We start from the raw sequence: 14,991 nt of genomic DNA, 5'->3' as shown, positions 1-14,991 counted from the left end.
ATGTGTGAAATCTATATTCCAGGCAACTTTCTTCTGTGGCTGAGCAAATTCAGAAATTAGGTTGTACTAGATCCGTGCGTGCTTCTCAAGCCTTAATGTGCATATGGGTCCCTGAGAGATCTTGCTAAAATACAGATTCTGATTTAGTAGGTCTAGAGTGGGCCCTGAGAATCTGCATTTTAGCAAGCTCCCACAGAAGCCAATGCTGCTAGTCTAGGACCACACTCTGAGATGTGGGCACTGGACTGCAGGCCTGTGAAGACTGGAATCGTATCACTGGCACATGGAAGCTCTCCACTGTTTGCAGACTGAACGAGTGAATGAATGAACTACACTCAGGAATACAGATTACTCTCTACCAGATCGATCTAATTGGAATGAGGTGTGTTCCTTCCTTATTGCCACACTAGCAAAAAAAAAAAAAAAAGGTAGCAATTTTATATATGTCCCAACTTAGGAAGGGCTAAGTGTCATATGCCCATTTATCTCCTCCATATATGTGGTATTTATGTGTGTGCACACGCATATGTTTGGCTTTTGGCAATGAATTTATAGTAACAGAACTGCTCTTCGCCATGCGTCTGTTTCTAAGTATAGCCTGACTGCCTTCATCTGAAAGGGCCCGCTTCCAGAGAGCCCTGCAAACTGAGAAATCCTTGTTCCTGTTTTTAAGATTCTTCGGAGAGCTGCCTGGTTCTCCCTCTGAAGCCCTGGCTTTTCCAACGTCCTTCCAGCTCTCTGATGACATCAGTGGAGGAGCTTCAGTTAAGTGCTGACTCTCTGTAATCCTTCTCTTGAATATCCTGAAGCTTCTATTATTTTTTAGCTACTACGGATGGGTTAATTTTTTTCTTGAGGCCAAGGTTGTAAATCCATTTATATACACACCGAGACTACTTTTTTGAAAGTGGAGGTCAGGACGTAAGATGGGATGAGGGTACTCATTTAAACAGACAAGAGGGCAGAACGCTTTAAATGGGATCCATTTCCTAATGCACCCGATTTTACATTTAGAATTTCGTATTCGCTTTCTTCAGGAGGTCCTCTAAAATGTTTCGGCTTTAGGATCCACCTGAATCTCTTCCTCCAAGACAGGCTGTGGGTTCTCCTGGATTTTCCCACTAGCCTCCCTGGACAGTTTTGGGCCCCTGAGGTTTCCTGACTTGACCTCCCCTGTGGGATGTGGGAGAAAGTCAAAAGGAGGAACTCAGAGGTTGTTATTTGCCCAAAGCCTCATGACTGTGAGACGGTAGAGACATTCCACAGACTCAGGCAGTCTGACCCAGAGCCAGCAGTCTTGCCTATAATGCTCCGCTGTTGTGCTTCTCAAATTTAATGTGCCAAGGACTCTCGTGGGGACCTTGTTAAAATGCAAGGTCTGATTTGACAGGTCTGGGGTGGGGCCTGAGAGTCTACAGTTCTAACACGCTCCCAGGTGATGCTGATGCTGTTGATCTGTGACCCACACTCTGAGAACCATGATCTAGTGGTCTCACTCCTGAATGCACATTGAGATTTAAAAAAAAAAAAAAAATGGCCACCCAGAAATTCTGATTTAATTGGTTTGGGGTGCAGCAGTCTGAGCATGATGAGTTTAAACGTTTCCTGGATGAATCTAGTGTGTAGCAGGGCTGAGAAGCACTGTTTTGGCCTTTTGTTGAGACTTCATCGGTTCCAGGACCCTTCTCCCCCACCCCCAAGACCTCCACCCATCTGTTCTCCTACAGAACAGTGCAGTATCCCGCCTCCGGGGCAGGGGAGACCGGACGGGGGCAGACTTGGGGTCTCCTCCCCAGCCCCTGTCCTGCCCTGGGCTGGTTGGTTGCACTGGAGATGCTCTGGGTACCATGGCAGTGGGGAGTGGGCAGGTGTTAGGCTAAATCTGACCAGGTACACGACAAGGAGGGGAACAGAGGTCTCCCCTGGGGAGCCAGGAGACACTTCCAAGTTGTTCCTTGCTGAAATATTCATCTGCTTAGCTGAAAATAACTTCCTCATTGCTGAGGAGGCTACCAGGGGTTCCCCTCCTGCCAGAAAGGGGGGCAGTAGTGGCTCTGGAATTCCAGGAAAGTTGATACCACCAGACCAGGATGTGTCAGGAAGCCCTGGAATACTCACTGCCTAGGAGGCAGCTGTGTGGGGGCCTTAGAGCATCTCATCCCCATCATGGATCCAGGTGATGAAGGTCACCTAGCCCAGCTGTTTTTCAGTGATCTAGATCTTTACAGGAGATGCATCAGGGGGTTTATTAATTTCCTATGGCTGTTGTAACAAATTAACTCAAACTGAGTGGCTTACAAAAAACACAAATTTACCTTACAGTCCTGGAGGTCAGAAGTCTGGTGCAGGTCTCACTCAGCTAAAATCAAGGTATTCTTCTTGAAACCTCCAGGGGAGAATCTGTTTCCTCATCCTTTTCAGCTTCTAGAGGCTGCCTGCCTTCGTCGACTCATGGCTCTTGCCTCTGTCTTCAGTGCCAGCAGCGGCAGGTTGAGTTCTTCACACACATCATCACTCTGACCTCTTCTGCCTCCCTCTTCCACTTTTAAGGACTCCTTCTGATTAATTGGACCCACCTGGATAATCCAGACTACACTCCCTATTTTAAAGTTAGTTAACAACATTTAATTTCACCTGAAACCTCAATTTCCCACTGCAATGTAACAGAATACATTCACAAGTTCCGGGGATTAGGATATGATATCTTTGGGGGGCCATGATTCTGCCTAACAGGGGGTTGGGGGTCAGTCTGAGTGTGAGATCCCTGTTTCCAATCCCTTACTTCAACCAGACCATTTTTTTTTGGTTGCACTGCACGGCATGTGGGATCTTAGTTCCTCGACCAGGGATTGAACCCATGCCCCCTGCAGTGGAAGCATGGAGTCTTTACCACTGGACCACCAGGGAAGTCCCAGCCAGACCAGTTTTGTTAAATATGCAACCACGCAAAATTTCCTTTGAAGAGTGTATTCCAAGGCTAACAAGTTTTTTCAACCAGTGGTCAGGTCCCTCCCTGCTCCAAACAGGATCCCTGGATAAGCAGCTGGATATCACCTGGTAGCTTGTTAGAAATTCAGAACCTCAGGCCCTGCTCCAGACCTGCTGAACCAGAAACTACATTTTCGCCCAGACCTAGGGCAATGTGTGTGCACACTGAAGTTAGAGAAGGCCTGGGTTAGTCCCCTGTAACCGTAGCTGCTCACTGAAACAACCTAGAGAGTTTTAAAACACACTGATGCCTGGGGTCCACCTGATTCATGGCCTGGGGTGTGGCCTGGGCGCTGGGATTTTTCACATCTCCCAGGGACTGAGATTCTGCGAGTCCAATCTGGGAACACCTGGACTAGCCCAGTTTCCTCTGTGGGCAGAAGAGGCCATTTCCCAGAGAGGGAAAGTGACTTGCCCAGGGTCACTGCCCATCCCAGGAGAGGACTCACACTCTTGACTTTATGGATTGAGGATTTCTGCCCCTACTAAGAAAACAAAAACAGTAGCAACAATATCAGTGTCATTTTGGGTGGAGAGTGGGAAGGGAGGAGGATCCTTTTATTTTTTCCTGCCTATATCCTTCTTTAGAGTTTGAATTATGTTGGAGTATATAAAAATGCTAAAGACTGGCTAAGAGACAAATCGTAATGAAAACTCAGGGCTCTAATAGTGGTGACCATTTTTGGAAAACCCACCATGTACCAGGAAATTTGTACACATTTTTTCATTTAATCCTCATTGTGCCTTGGCAGAGTGGGAGGTAATTGCCCCATTTTGCACATTTTTGTGTAACCTCTAGAGTTCTGTCGATTAGGCACTGGAACCTAGCGGACAGCTGACCCCTTGGATGACCCACAGTTAGCTCTTGGCTTGGCCCCTGTTACAAGGCAGGAGGTTTGGGTGTGCAGTAGCCCCCAAAGATCTTGTCCTAATTTCCTGTCTCAGGAAGTTCTCCCAACTCATCTGTCGTGTGCTTTGTGGGTCACTGTTCTTTGACCATCAGCATCGGACCAGAAACAAGTTTCTGTGTGTCCCCTGCTCATCTCCTTTTTTTCTTTTCTTTTTCCTCTTGTCTGAGTGGAGGCATCAAGAAACCATCTGCCTTTGCCTTTATTAATTTGGTTCCCAAATAGCCTCATGGCACAACCATACATTACAGAGGAAACACTTGGAAATCTTAATTATTATTAACTTTTTGAAGTTCACACCCAATGCATATCATTTACCTGCTTTACTGGGTTAGTCATGAGGATGATAATAATGGTAACAATAAATAGCTAACACTTAGTGAGGTTTACTCCTTGCCAAGTTTTGTTCTTTACCTGTTTAAGCTCATTTAAATCTCACAAGCCCGGGAGACAGTACAATCATAGCCCCATTTTACAGGCAAGAATATCAAGGCTCAGAGGAAATGGGCTGATGCTTGGAAATGGCCCAGTCCGTGGCCACAGGCAAGTGTGCAGTCATGGGTTTCCCCTCCCTCTCCTTCCCCTTCTCTCTCTCTCTCTTTCCGTCTCTCTCTCTTTGTCTCTCTTTCTCTCTCTTTCTCTCTCTCTCCCTGACAGCAGTCTGGTCAAATCCCAGAGCTTCCTCAGAGGACACCCTGCTGAGGGTCCTTACTCTGGGAGACGTCAGCCCACTCTCTTCACCTCAGTTTCTCCTCCTGGGCTCTGACTTTCTCTCCGAGGTGCTGGGAGGATTCTGTAAATAGTTCCTTCGAGGTGCTGGAAGCACTGGGTGGAGAAACTCACTATAAATACCCGGCATTTATAATTAGTCTTTGTGGCGGCACAGTTCTGCATGTGGGGGAGGCAAGCACCTGCAGGGGCGGAAAGTCAAAACGCAGGGCCTGGGGCTCTTGAGAGCTGGCTCCGTAGTGCCACCTGTGCTGGAGAGAACCCATGGGAGGGAAGCATCCCAGACAAGAGCACAGTGGCAGGGCCCCCATGCAGCCTCAGACAAGAGCAGTGGGGGCTGCTAAGGGCTCCCAGCTCCATTGCTCCCTGTCTGTGAGACCTCCTGCAAATTATTTTGCTCATTTGAGCCTCAGTTTCTACATCTGTAAGATGGGAATGATCATTCCTATTGTGAAGAGTTAAAGATAATGTGTATAAAGCTCCCAGTACTGGTGCATGCAGTAGGTGCTCAATACATGTCAGATTCTTCATGTTCCTTTGTGTGCACAGCTAGGCAGACACCATCTCACTTGCATATCAGATGGGTTTCTCCTGCTTGAAGACTTTCTGAGACTCTCTATTGGCGGCAAAGGCCCCCCATGCTGCATCTTATCCCCGTGGTCCTCCTCTGAGCTGAGACTCACTTGCTCACAGCTGTCCACCTCAAGACTGTGTCCAGCATCTTCTGCTTTCTTCCCTGGGGCCTTTTCAGATGTTGCCAGAACCTGCTCAACCTATGCAAAAGTGCACAAGTGCAGAGAAAAGAGCCAAGGGAACAACCATCAACCAATGGGGAAGGGAGCTGGTGGATAAATATGCTACCCTCCCTCCTTTAGGAGGAAATTTCTGGGAGGCTCCCTGCTTGCCTCTCAGAAGTCCTGGCAGCATCAAGGAACCCCAGCAGTCATCTTGATGGTGAACATGTATCCATGGCTTTCCCTACCAAATCTTTCCACAACCTCATTCCTATTTCTTGAAATCATCTCCCATATAAACCACCTGCACTAAATCCTTGTCTCAAGCTCTGCTTTTGGAGAACCCAACTCATGACATCATCACACCTGGAATAAGATCCAAACTCCTCACTGACTGCAGGGTCCAGCATTTTCATCATTCCTTCCTCATCTCCCATCTCTCTCCCTGTTTCCCACTGCCTTCCAGTCATGCCAGCCTTCCATCACCTTCCTTAAACTTACCAAGCATTCCCTCCTCAGGGTCTTTGCACATGCTGTTCCCTCTGACTGGAATGCCCTTCCCCTCACTCTTCGTCTGTGTCAGTCCTTCAGGTTTCAGCTTAAACATCAGTCCCTTAGAGAGTGTCACTCCCTCTTGGCCTCATCTCCTGCAGGTTCTAACCCCCTTTATTCTCTCTCACAACAGCCTGTTTCCTTTCACATATATGGATTTGAAATTGTATATTTATTTGAATATTAATTGTTACCTGTCCCCCCTACTAGGCTGTAAATCCCATGTAAATATGGATGGGCTCTGCCTAGTCCCATGGACTCTATAGCATCTGGCACAGCTCTTGACACAGGGGGCATAGTTAATAAATATTTATTGAATGAAGATGGAATGCAGGTTGGTTGGTTCCCCCTCCAACCCAAGCTTTCTCTATCTGTCAGACTGGGGGATGTTGGCAGAGGGCTTTTATGGGGAGTGGTAAGGAGGCAGGAAAATACAGTCTCCATCCTCACCTCCCTCGCTCCCACTTTGCCAGGAGCAGGGTCAGTGGTGACTGAAAGACACTCTCCAGTCTGGACTCAGGCTTCAGGAGGACATATCCAAGTGCTTCCTCCATGAACAGATTTCTTACACAACTGACCCTGTTCCCATCTGGAGCATGGCTGGGTGTGACTTCAGGGGGCCGGAAGGTTGATCTTCACTGTCAGCCTCTGTAAGGATAGGGCCAACTTGCAGCTGGTCTGTGTAACTCTATGCTTATCTCCAGAGACACTGGAACCATGGACTTGGCCAAGAAGGGATGGGATGTATTAATCAGTGATTTATAGTGTGCTGTCCAAAGTCCAAAACCTCCTGGAGGTGCCGTGTACGAACTTGCTGCACAGTTTGTTGGAAAAATGTAGATGAATGGTGTGCACCTGGTTTCAGTTTATTATGCCAGTTACTCAGCCCAGTTTTGGCTGTGTGACCAGAGGGAGGCAAAACGAACAAATGTCTCATGGAAACTTATGCCTTGGCATCCCTGAGGCTGAGATCTCCCACATACAGTTAGGTGGTTCGTGGTCCGGAGACCAGGCTAGTTCTGTGTGACCAAGAGGGGCATTATGGATCTTCCTAAAGTTGCTCTGAGTTTCCTTTCTCTTATTTTCTGCATCCTTTGCTTGTAACGAAGTCTTTCATGACTCTTGCTTTGCTGGAGTCATGTGAGTCCTTTCAGTGATCTGACCCAGCATAGTTGCTGCAGCCTCTCTGGTATGCTGGGCCTTAATCCTGGTAATTTCCTCTCTTGACACTGAAATTGGAGAATCCTGGGATGTTTCATCTGGGAGGGCTCTGAGGGCTTCGGGACTGGCATCTGTTTCTTATGGATGAGAAGATGGAGCTGTGGAGACCCAACCTACATCTCATGGAGAAGAGAGAGCATCAGAAACCCAACCTGAAGGTGTGAATTGCCCATAATCACCAAGCAAGTTATACTCAGAGGAAAGGAATGTTACCTATAATCCCATCATCCAGAGACAACAATGGCTAACATTTTAATACCTTATCTTTTAGTCTTTTTTCCTTTCATATATATAATTAAACATAATTGACATATATTGAATAAGCCATTTTACCCTTTGCCTCAATATTACATTATGAGCATTAGTTGACGATCTTATACTCAATTTCTTCATTTGTAAAATGGGAATAACAATAATAATGATAATAATACCTGTACCTATATTATAGGGTTGTTGTGGGGATTAAATGAGAAAATGCATGTAAAAGCTTTTAGCCCAGTGTGTGGTATATACTAAGTGCTCAGTAAAAATTATTATTATAATGAAATATTTAAAATCACAAATGGCTGCAGAGTAGTCTATTGAGTATGTCATTATTCACGTAACTATTCCTTTATTGAACCCACAGGTGATAGTTAAGAATCAGGTAATCAAGTTATTTCTCAACTTTGTTTTTTCTATGCAGCACTGTTACCTTCTAGAAAAGCAAAAAGTCAGTGCAGAGGCCATTGGAGCCCATGTGTTGCTGATAATGATGATCACAGCTGCAAAAAAAATAAGGGGTGCCCTGAGCCACTAGACCCTCTGATGATGGGGAGACTGTCTCAGTTGGAAGTATCTTGGAGCTTAATGCAGAGCAAGTGCACAAAATCACTGTGACAGTGGGATGGGATGGGATTGACCGTGCAGATGCCCCACAGATGTTGGACAGAACAGGAGACCCAGGATCAAGTGGCCTGAGGGAGAGGTCAGCAAGGGTGTCTTGGAGCAGGTACAGTGGTGTTGTCACTATAGATTTATGTCCTGGTGGAAGCTCCTCTGAAAGCTCAACCTGAGACAAGGACATGGGTGCTGGTGTTTTATTTGGGAGAGGACCCCAGGAGGCAGGAGGGAGAGAGTAGGGGGTGTGTCCTGGGAGGGAGGAAGCCAATAAAAGGTGTGTTATTGAACTATGGACACCTGGTCCTTGGGGCCTTTGGGACCCTTTGAGGAGCCACTAGAATGTACTTCAGAATTGTCCCTCCAGAGCACGGGATCCTGGGCATTTATCCATGATGGTTGATGGTTGCCTCCAGGTGTAACTCCTCTGCAATTCCAGGCTGCCCTGTGCATGGAGACACAAGGGGGTGAACGTCTGTAGTTCTGCAAAAAGACCTGAGACAGAAACATGGAGGGACGTGGGAGCCTAGGAGGGATGGTGTCAGGTGCATGGGATCCAGACACGCAGTTGCCACTGAAGCTGGTGGGTCAAGAGAAGCTAGAGGGACGAGGGATTTGCTTCAGAAATGAGGATGACACGGTGCTTCTGTGCCCTCGCCCTGCAATTCCATGCCTTCCACTGTAGTCAGGAAATTCTCCCTTGTGTCCACCGTGAATCTCTCTTGCTGTGGTTTTTTCCTGTTTCCCTTTGTTTTAGCCTAAAAGGAGATGCAGAGCAGCTGGCTGAGGTCAGATGGCAATGCTAGAAAAGCTACAGATTCTTGGCAGCCCACCCCTCCAGGTTCACTTCGGGCTAGACCAGTGCCCCCAGAGGACCCCTCTCTCCTTTCCTGTTCTCTTTCTTAATCCACTTACACAGGATGTGAGCACTGAATGTGGCCTGATTGTTTGCTCCATTGGGTGGTCCAGATGCTAACGTCTCCCCTTTAATGATAGCTACAGCTGACATTAGTTATTTACTGTAAAGCAGGCCCTATGCTAGGTGCTTCCCTCATCTCAACTCTGAACTGCCCCTGTGCTAGGTTCTGTTAATACCCCGTGGTGTGGACGAGGAGGCTGAGGCCCAGAGGGGTAGACGTTTCAAGCATGAGGTGGGACAGGGCTTCCAGCCATAACCACGCCAGCTGCTCCCCTCCCTTGGAGCAGGTGTTCATTCACCTCTTTGTAACATGCTGTGTGCTCAGATGCTCAAGGGGTCACCTTGGGGGCCCGTTGCGTACCTGCCTGGTCTTGAGTAGGAAACAACTCTTAGCACTTGGGAAAGTGATAATTGAAGTAACATTAATAGTTACTGTACATTGAGTAACATATGCCTGTTACCTCTGCACCTGTCCAACCCCCATTGGACAGCTGAGGAAACTGAGGCTCTGGGAAGTGGGGATTTACCCAAAGCCACACAGGTGGTAAGCGTGGGAACCAGGTATCAAACTCAGCCTGTTTGATTGCAAAGCCCGTGAGATTCCCCACTAGCATTTGCAGGGTGCCTTCCATAGGGTGGGCATAAAGTCCACAGACGAAGGTGAGAATGCATAACGAATGATTTATTGATATTAAAACACACACCCAAATAACTTCTGGTGCTGGTCCTTATGGCGTCCTTGTAAGGGCCTGGTGGGGGAGGGATTGAAACTGACTAATGGCCGTAGGTAACTTTGTCATAAGCACTGGGTGGTGAAAATGATGTTGAGGGCAGAGGAAGTCTGTACCAAACTGCCAGCTGGATCCAAGCTGAGAGAGAGGGTGGGGGTGGATGGAGGGTGATGCAAACTTGTTTCCTTTACAACAAGAAATGTGCCGGTTAGAGAACACTTGGCTCAGAGGACCTGAGATGATCTAGCTCCTCTGGCACTTTGAGGATGGGGCAACGGAGGCCGGGATAGAGGAAATGAACGTCTGAGACCCCACTGCTTCTCAGGGCCACGCCCACTGAATCCCGGCTCTCAGGGCGCAAGCTCGCCATGCTGCCTGTGCCCCGCCTCCCGGATCAACTGAGGATGCGAGGGGATCCCTGGTGACCTGTGGGTCCTTCACTCCGTGGCTTCCTTGCCCCACTCCAGGGCTGCAGCCTCTTCCTGCTCCTTCCTCCCTCTCTCTGACTAAGAGAAGCCCTGAGGCCCCCCCTTCTGCCAACCGCCCCCTCTCCTCTGGAGCCCCCGGGCCGTGAGCAGTGGCTCCATGGAGAAGCAGGGCCGTGGGCGGGGCGAGCGGGATAATTATAATCTTGGAAGGTTTGAATCTCAGGCGTAGAAGCAGGGAGGCAGTTCTTCCTGCCCGATTTGGGAGCTGGGTCTGAGTCAGAAACTGTCTCCCACAGCCCAGCTCCCTCAGAGGCTGATCTCACCTTGCCCTCCATACTGGAGCCAGACCTTGAGTCAGTTCATTCATTTACGTGTGCATTCATTCATTTACGTGTGCATTCATTCATTTACAAAATGCTGGTTATGTACTTATCACATGCCCCGCACTGCATGGACCCTTGAGATACAGATTGGAAGGGGGCCAGGGGCATGTCGCCTGGTGGTTACCAGTGTGTTGTCCGTCAAACTCCACAGTTTGCAATCCTGCCTCCACCATTTAGAAGCAGTAGAATTTTTTATGCATTGTTTAAGCTCTCTGTGCCTTACTTTTCTCATCTGAGAAATGGGTATTATAAATATCTCCCTTGTAAGGATTAAAGGAGAGAATACACATAAGCCACTGAGTACAGTGCCTGAAGCGTGTTAAAAGCATACAAAATGTTATTGTTGTTGATATTATTTTTAAAATTTTTATTAAAGTGTTGAATAATGTACAGTTCCTATTCTGGAAAACTTCATAGTCTAGAGTAGAGATGGCAAAGAGGCTCACATGTCAACTCTGATGGATTGATAGAGGGTGCTTGGAATACTGTATTAAGAAAGATTATGAGGATCAGTTAAGACCCATCAGAAAAAAGAGCATGATTGATTACCAATGCCCGCAACAGGTTTTAGATAAGGGCACATATGCCTAGTATCAGCTATCTCTGTTTCTGAGTTAGTCCTGGAGAGGAGGAGGGAAGGGAGTGGCAGGGGTAGTAAGAAATTTAGAGGAGGATACAGTCAGACCTTACCAGGTATTTGAAGCAAATGTTGGAGGGGCCAAGGCTGCCTAAGAGCTGTTCCTATGCGGATATTCCTGAGCGTACACAAGAGATGTGGATTCTTCCTGCTGCAGTGTGCCAAGAGCTTTTTGTCACAATATCCAGGTTTGAATCCTGGCTCTGGTACTCACAGGGTGTGTGGCCTTGGGCAAGCATTGGATCTATCCTGTGTCTCAACTTCCCCATCTGGAAGATGGGGAGAATGACCCACCTCTCACCACCCTTCTTGGATTTTGGTGAGGATTAAATGAGATAATACATGTTAAGAATTTAGAACAGTGCCTGACACATAATAGATACTCAAAACTCTCGTGGTTAGCCATTGATATTTTGTTTGCCTTAAAGAACTGGGGGATAGGGAGGAGCTTTCTTTCCTTTATAATCCATTATCAGTCAAATAGTTCTACTCTAAGTGCTGGAAACGAGGATTAGTTGGAACAGTCAAGTTATTTAAAAATAGAGGATTAATAGGAAAAAGCTGAACATGTCAAACAACTGGTGAGTTGTTCAAATAAATTATGGTAGGTTATACAGCATTATATAAAATATGATTCCACTTTTTTGAAAAAGTATTAATTCATATATGACCAGGAAAAGATTTGGAAATTTGAACACCATAGAGTTAATAATGACTACCCCTGAGTAGGTGGATTGTGGGTGTTGACGAAAAAATTAATCAATAGTCGATCTAAAGAAGAAATAGAGAATTTTATTCAAGCCAACCTGAGGATTATAACCTCGGAGAGAGTCTTTCAGAAAATTCTGAAGACTGTTTCACTTGTTAGAAATCGTTATATACGTTTACACAGTTATTATCAAGACAAAGGATCATACATCAAAATGGCACACTGACATTTGACATAAAGTTCACCAAAGATACGTAGTCCAGATAAGCATGTATGAAGCGAGCAGCTGGTCACCACGACTCCTTACAGGATTGGGAAAGGAATGTTAACTTCTAAAGAGTTATGTTGCTGGCATATGAAGAAGGGTAACGTTGATCTTTATAGTTGAGCAGGCATTCCTGCCTTGAAGAGGTCTGGTTAATGTATAATTCAGATGCACATTGCACGTTAGGGAGGGCCCAATATGGGCAGGGAGTATGTTATGCTTAAATTTTCTTGTCCTGCCTCAAAACATAAATTTTATTCCATCATAGGTTACCATAGGTACCCATTGGAGTTCTTAGCCAACCTGGGCTAAATAAGCAGAAAAGGAATTTGTTAAAAGTATGTTGGGAACCCCAATCCTCAGGTGAATGTCTCAGCTTTCAGGGGCATGACCTGAACTTGTCTGGTTGGCTTGCCCAGACCCCTGTGTGGATACCAGGAACTTGACCCTGCAACCACCATGATTCCTGAATGTAATTAACTCAACTCTGAACCCTAGGGGTGGCCAAAAATAATAATCTTTAAGACTAAATGGTCATTAGCTCAGAAGAACGTACAAAGTCCTTCTCTTCAGCTCTGAGTCTTATGTTCCAACTCATGGAGTCCTCAGGTGGGCAGTTCCTCAATCTAGTTCACTTGGTCTCTGCTCCCTGGTGGGCAGGTACTTCCAGTTGAATTTCTGAGGCTTCCCAGTATTGTCAAGTCTCTTCATAGTCATGAAGGAGTAAAGTCCCCCAGTCCTTGATCACCCCTTTGGATTGGACCCTTTCTCTCTTCTCCTTGGAATAGGCCATTTGCCTTTCAAGCCCAATGAGTATCAAGACCATCAGACCCTTCTTCTACATTGTAGCACTTTTCAGTGTGAAAGGATTTTGGGGAGAGGGTTTATGGGAGAGATGGCCATTGGTCAGGAAGGCTCTAGACATCCTCATGGAGGAGGAGGCTTCTGAAATGAACCTCAGGGGATAGCTGTGATATTCCAGGCAGGGATGGGATGGAGAGAGGGCAGTGCAGGCTAGAAGAGGGAAGCATGTGATTTGGGGAAAGTGATTTTTTTGAAAACAGCTCAGTCGACACAGTCGTTGGTCTTGTTTTCTGTTGTATCAATAATGCCCAAGTGTATTGCTTGACACTCAGTAGGCATTTCATGAATATTAGATAAAGGAATGAATGAATGAATGAATGAATGACTAGTCACAGGGATGGGGGAGGGGGAGATCTAAAGCCCAGCTGGGTGGTCATGGTTTAAATTCCTAAGGTGGGTTGTCATTGACTTTGGGCAACAACATGGTTATAATTCCCCAATTGAGTCCTAAGTGATGCCAGCTCCTAGCAGTGGGAGGAAGGGGAGGAAGGAGTGCGCCCCGCTCTTGCCCCACCCAAGGCTGGAGTGAGAGACCTCCAACCAGCTAGTCCTTGTCTCTTTAACAGCCTCCAAGAGGCCAGGTTCTAATGCACAAGCCCTTAGGCAACTGGCTCTTGCCTCCCTCTCCAGGTTTACCTTCCTCTGTTCTTCACCTTGAACCTTTCTGAGAAGGAGAAAAGGAGCCCCTGATAGCTGGGAGGTGGCCTGGTATTCTCCTATGGAAGAGAAATGATTTCACAGATCACCAGCACCAGACAAGGTCACCTTGGCTGTGATGGGTTGAGACCGCTCTGCAGTTATGTCCGAACCACAGAAGTGACCAAACAGTCCCCATCCTGGCTAATATGAGTGACCGTTGCATCTTCTTCAGTTACTGTTGTAGCCTTCCTTCCCTGCTTTCTAGATAACATTAAGATACCCAATTATAGACACAATATTCTTTCGGTTAGTAGCAAGTCACCAACCCTAGTGGCACTCAAGAGAGGGTATTATACAGGGCGAAACATCAAGGGGTGGAGATCACGGGGGACATCTGAGAATTCTGCCTGCTATGGCAAATCATTAAACCTTCATTTTAATGAGCCTACTCCTGCTGTGCCCCCAATGATTCAGGCAGGTGGAAGGGGAAGACCTATAAGGAGACAGTGTAACGGGGTGGAAACCCTTTCATATGGGTCCAAGTCCTCCATATGGGACTTGGGGCAAGTTACTTAAACTTTAAAAGTTTTAATATCCCCATTTAAAAAATAGGAGTCATCCTAATAAATGATAACAATAAAAACTACTTCATAGGGCTGTTTTGAAGGCTGAGAAAACACGTAAAGACTAGCTGGAGCAGAGTAAGCAATCAGTACATGTTAGGTGTCATCCTGTTGTGCAGTACTTTCTCCCAGCCCAGACTGGAAGGAAGGTTTTCAGTCCTTCCCGGCTAGATCGGGTGTCCCTGTTTGGGACTTCCACGGCCCCTTTGCCCTCTACCAACACAGCTCTTCTCTGTTTATCATGTCTTCCCCATTGGACCCAGAGTGCATTAAGGCAAGGTCCTGTGTCAGTTTTCCATAAGCTAGCTTTTGCTGCAGTAATAAACGACCCCCAAAGCTCAGCGGCCTCCAACTGAAAAAGTTTGTTTCCTTCTCACATTGCATGTCCATCGCGGGTTGGCAGTGGCTCTGCTCCATGTCATCTTCACACTGGGACCTGGCAGATGGAAGAAACTCTATGTGGAACAGTGCCAGTCTCATGGCAGAGGAAAAGAAAAGACATAGTGAATAATGTGTCAGCTCTTAAATCTGCTGGGAAGTGACACGTGTCAATTCCATCTGCACATGGGTGGCCAAACAAAGTCACATAGTCATTACTGAGTTTGATAGGATGGGGATGTAAAAATCTTCTTGTGGGAGGTAATCCCGAATCTTTGGCAAATAGTGTTAAAATCCACCATGTAAATCTTATAAAATTCATTTTATGAACAATAACATTACTAATAGCAGCAAAGTACTGGCTGCGTTTCCAAGTTCTTTACATAAATTAACCCACTGAACCC

Source organism: Balaenoptera borealis (genome assembly GCF_965194805.1).
Source record: "Balaenoptera borealis genome assembly, chromosome: 16".
Taxonomy (NCBI): domain Eukaryota; kingdom Metazoa; phylum Chordata; class Mammalia; order Artiodactyla; family Balaenopteridae; genus Balaenoptera; species Balaenoptera borealis.
Note: the sequence above shows the minus strand (reverse complement) of the source record.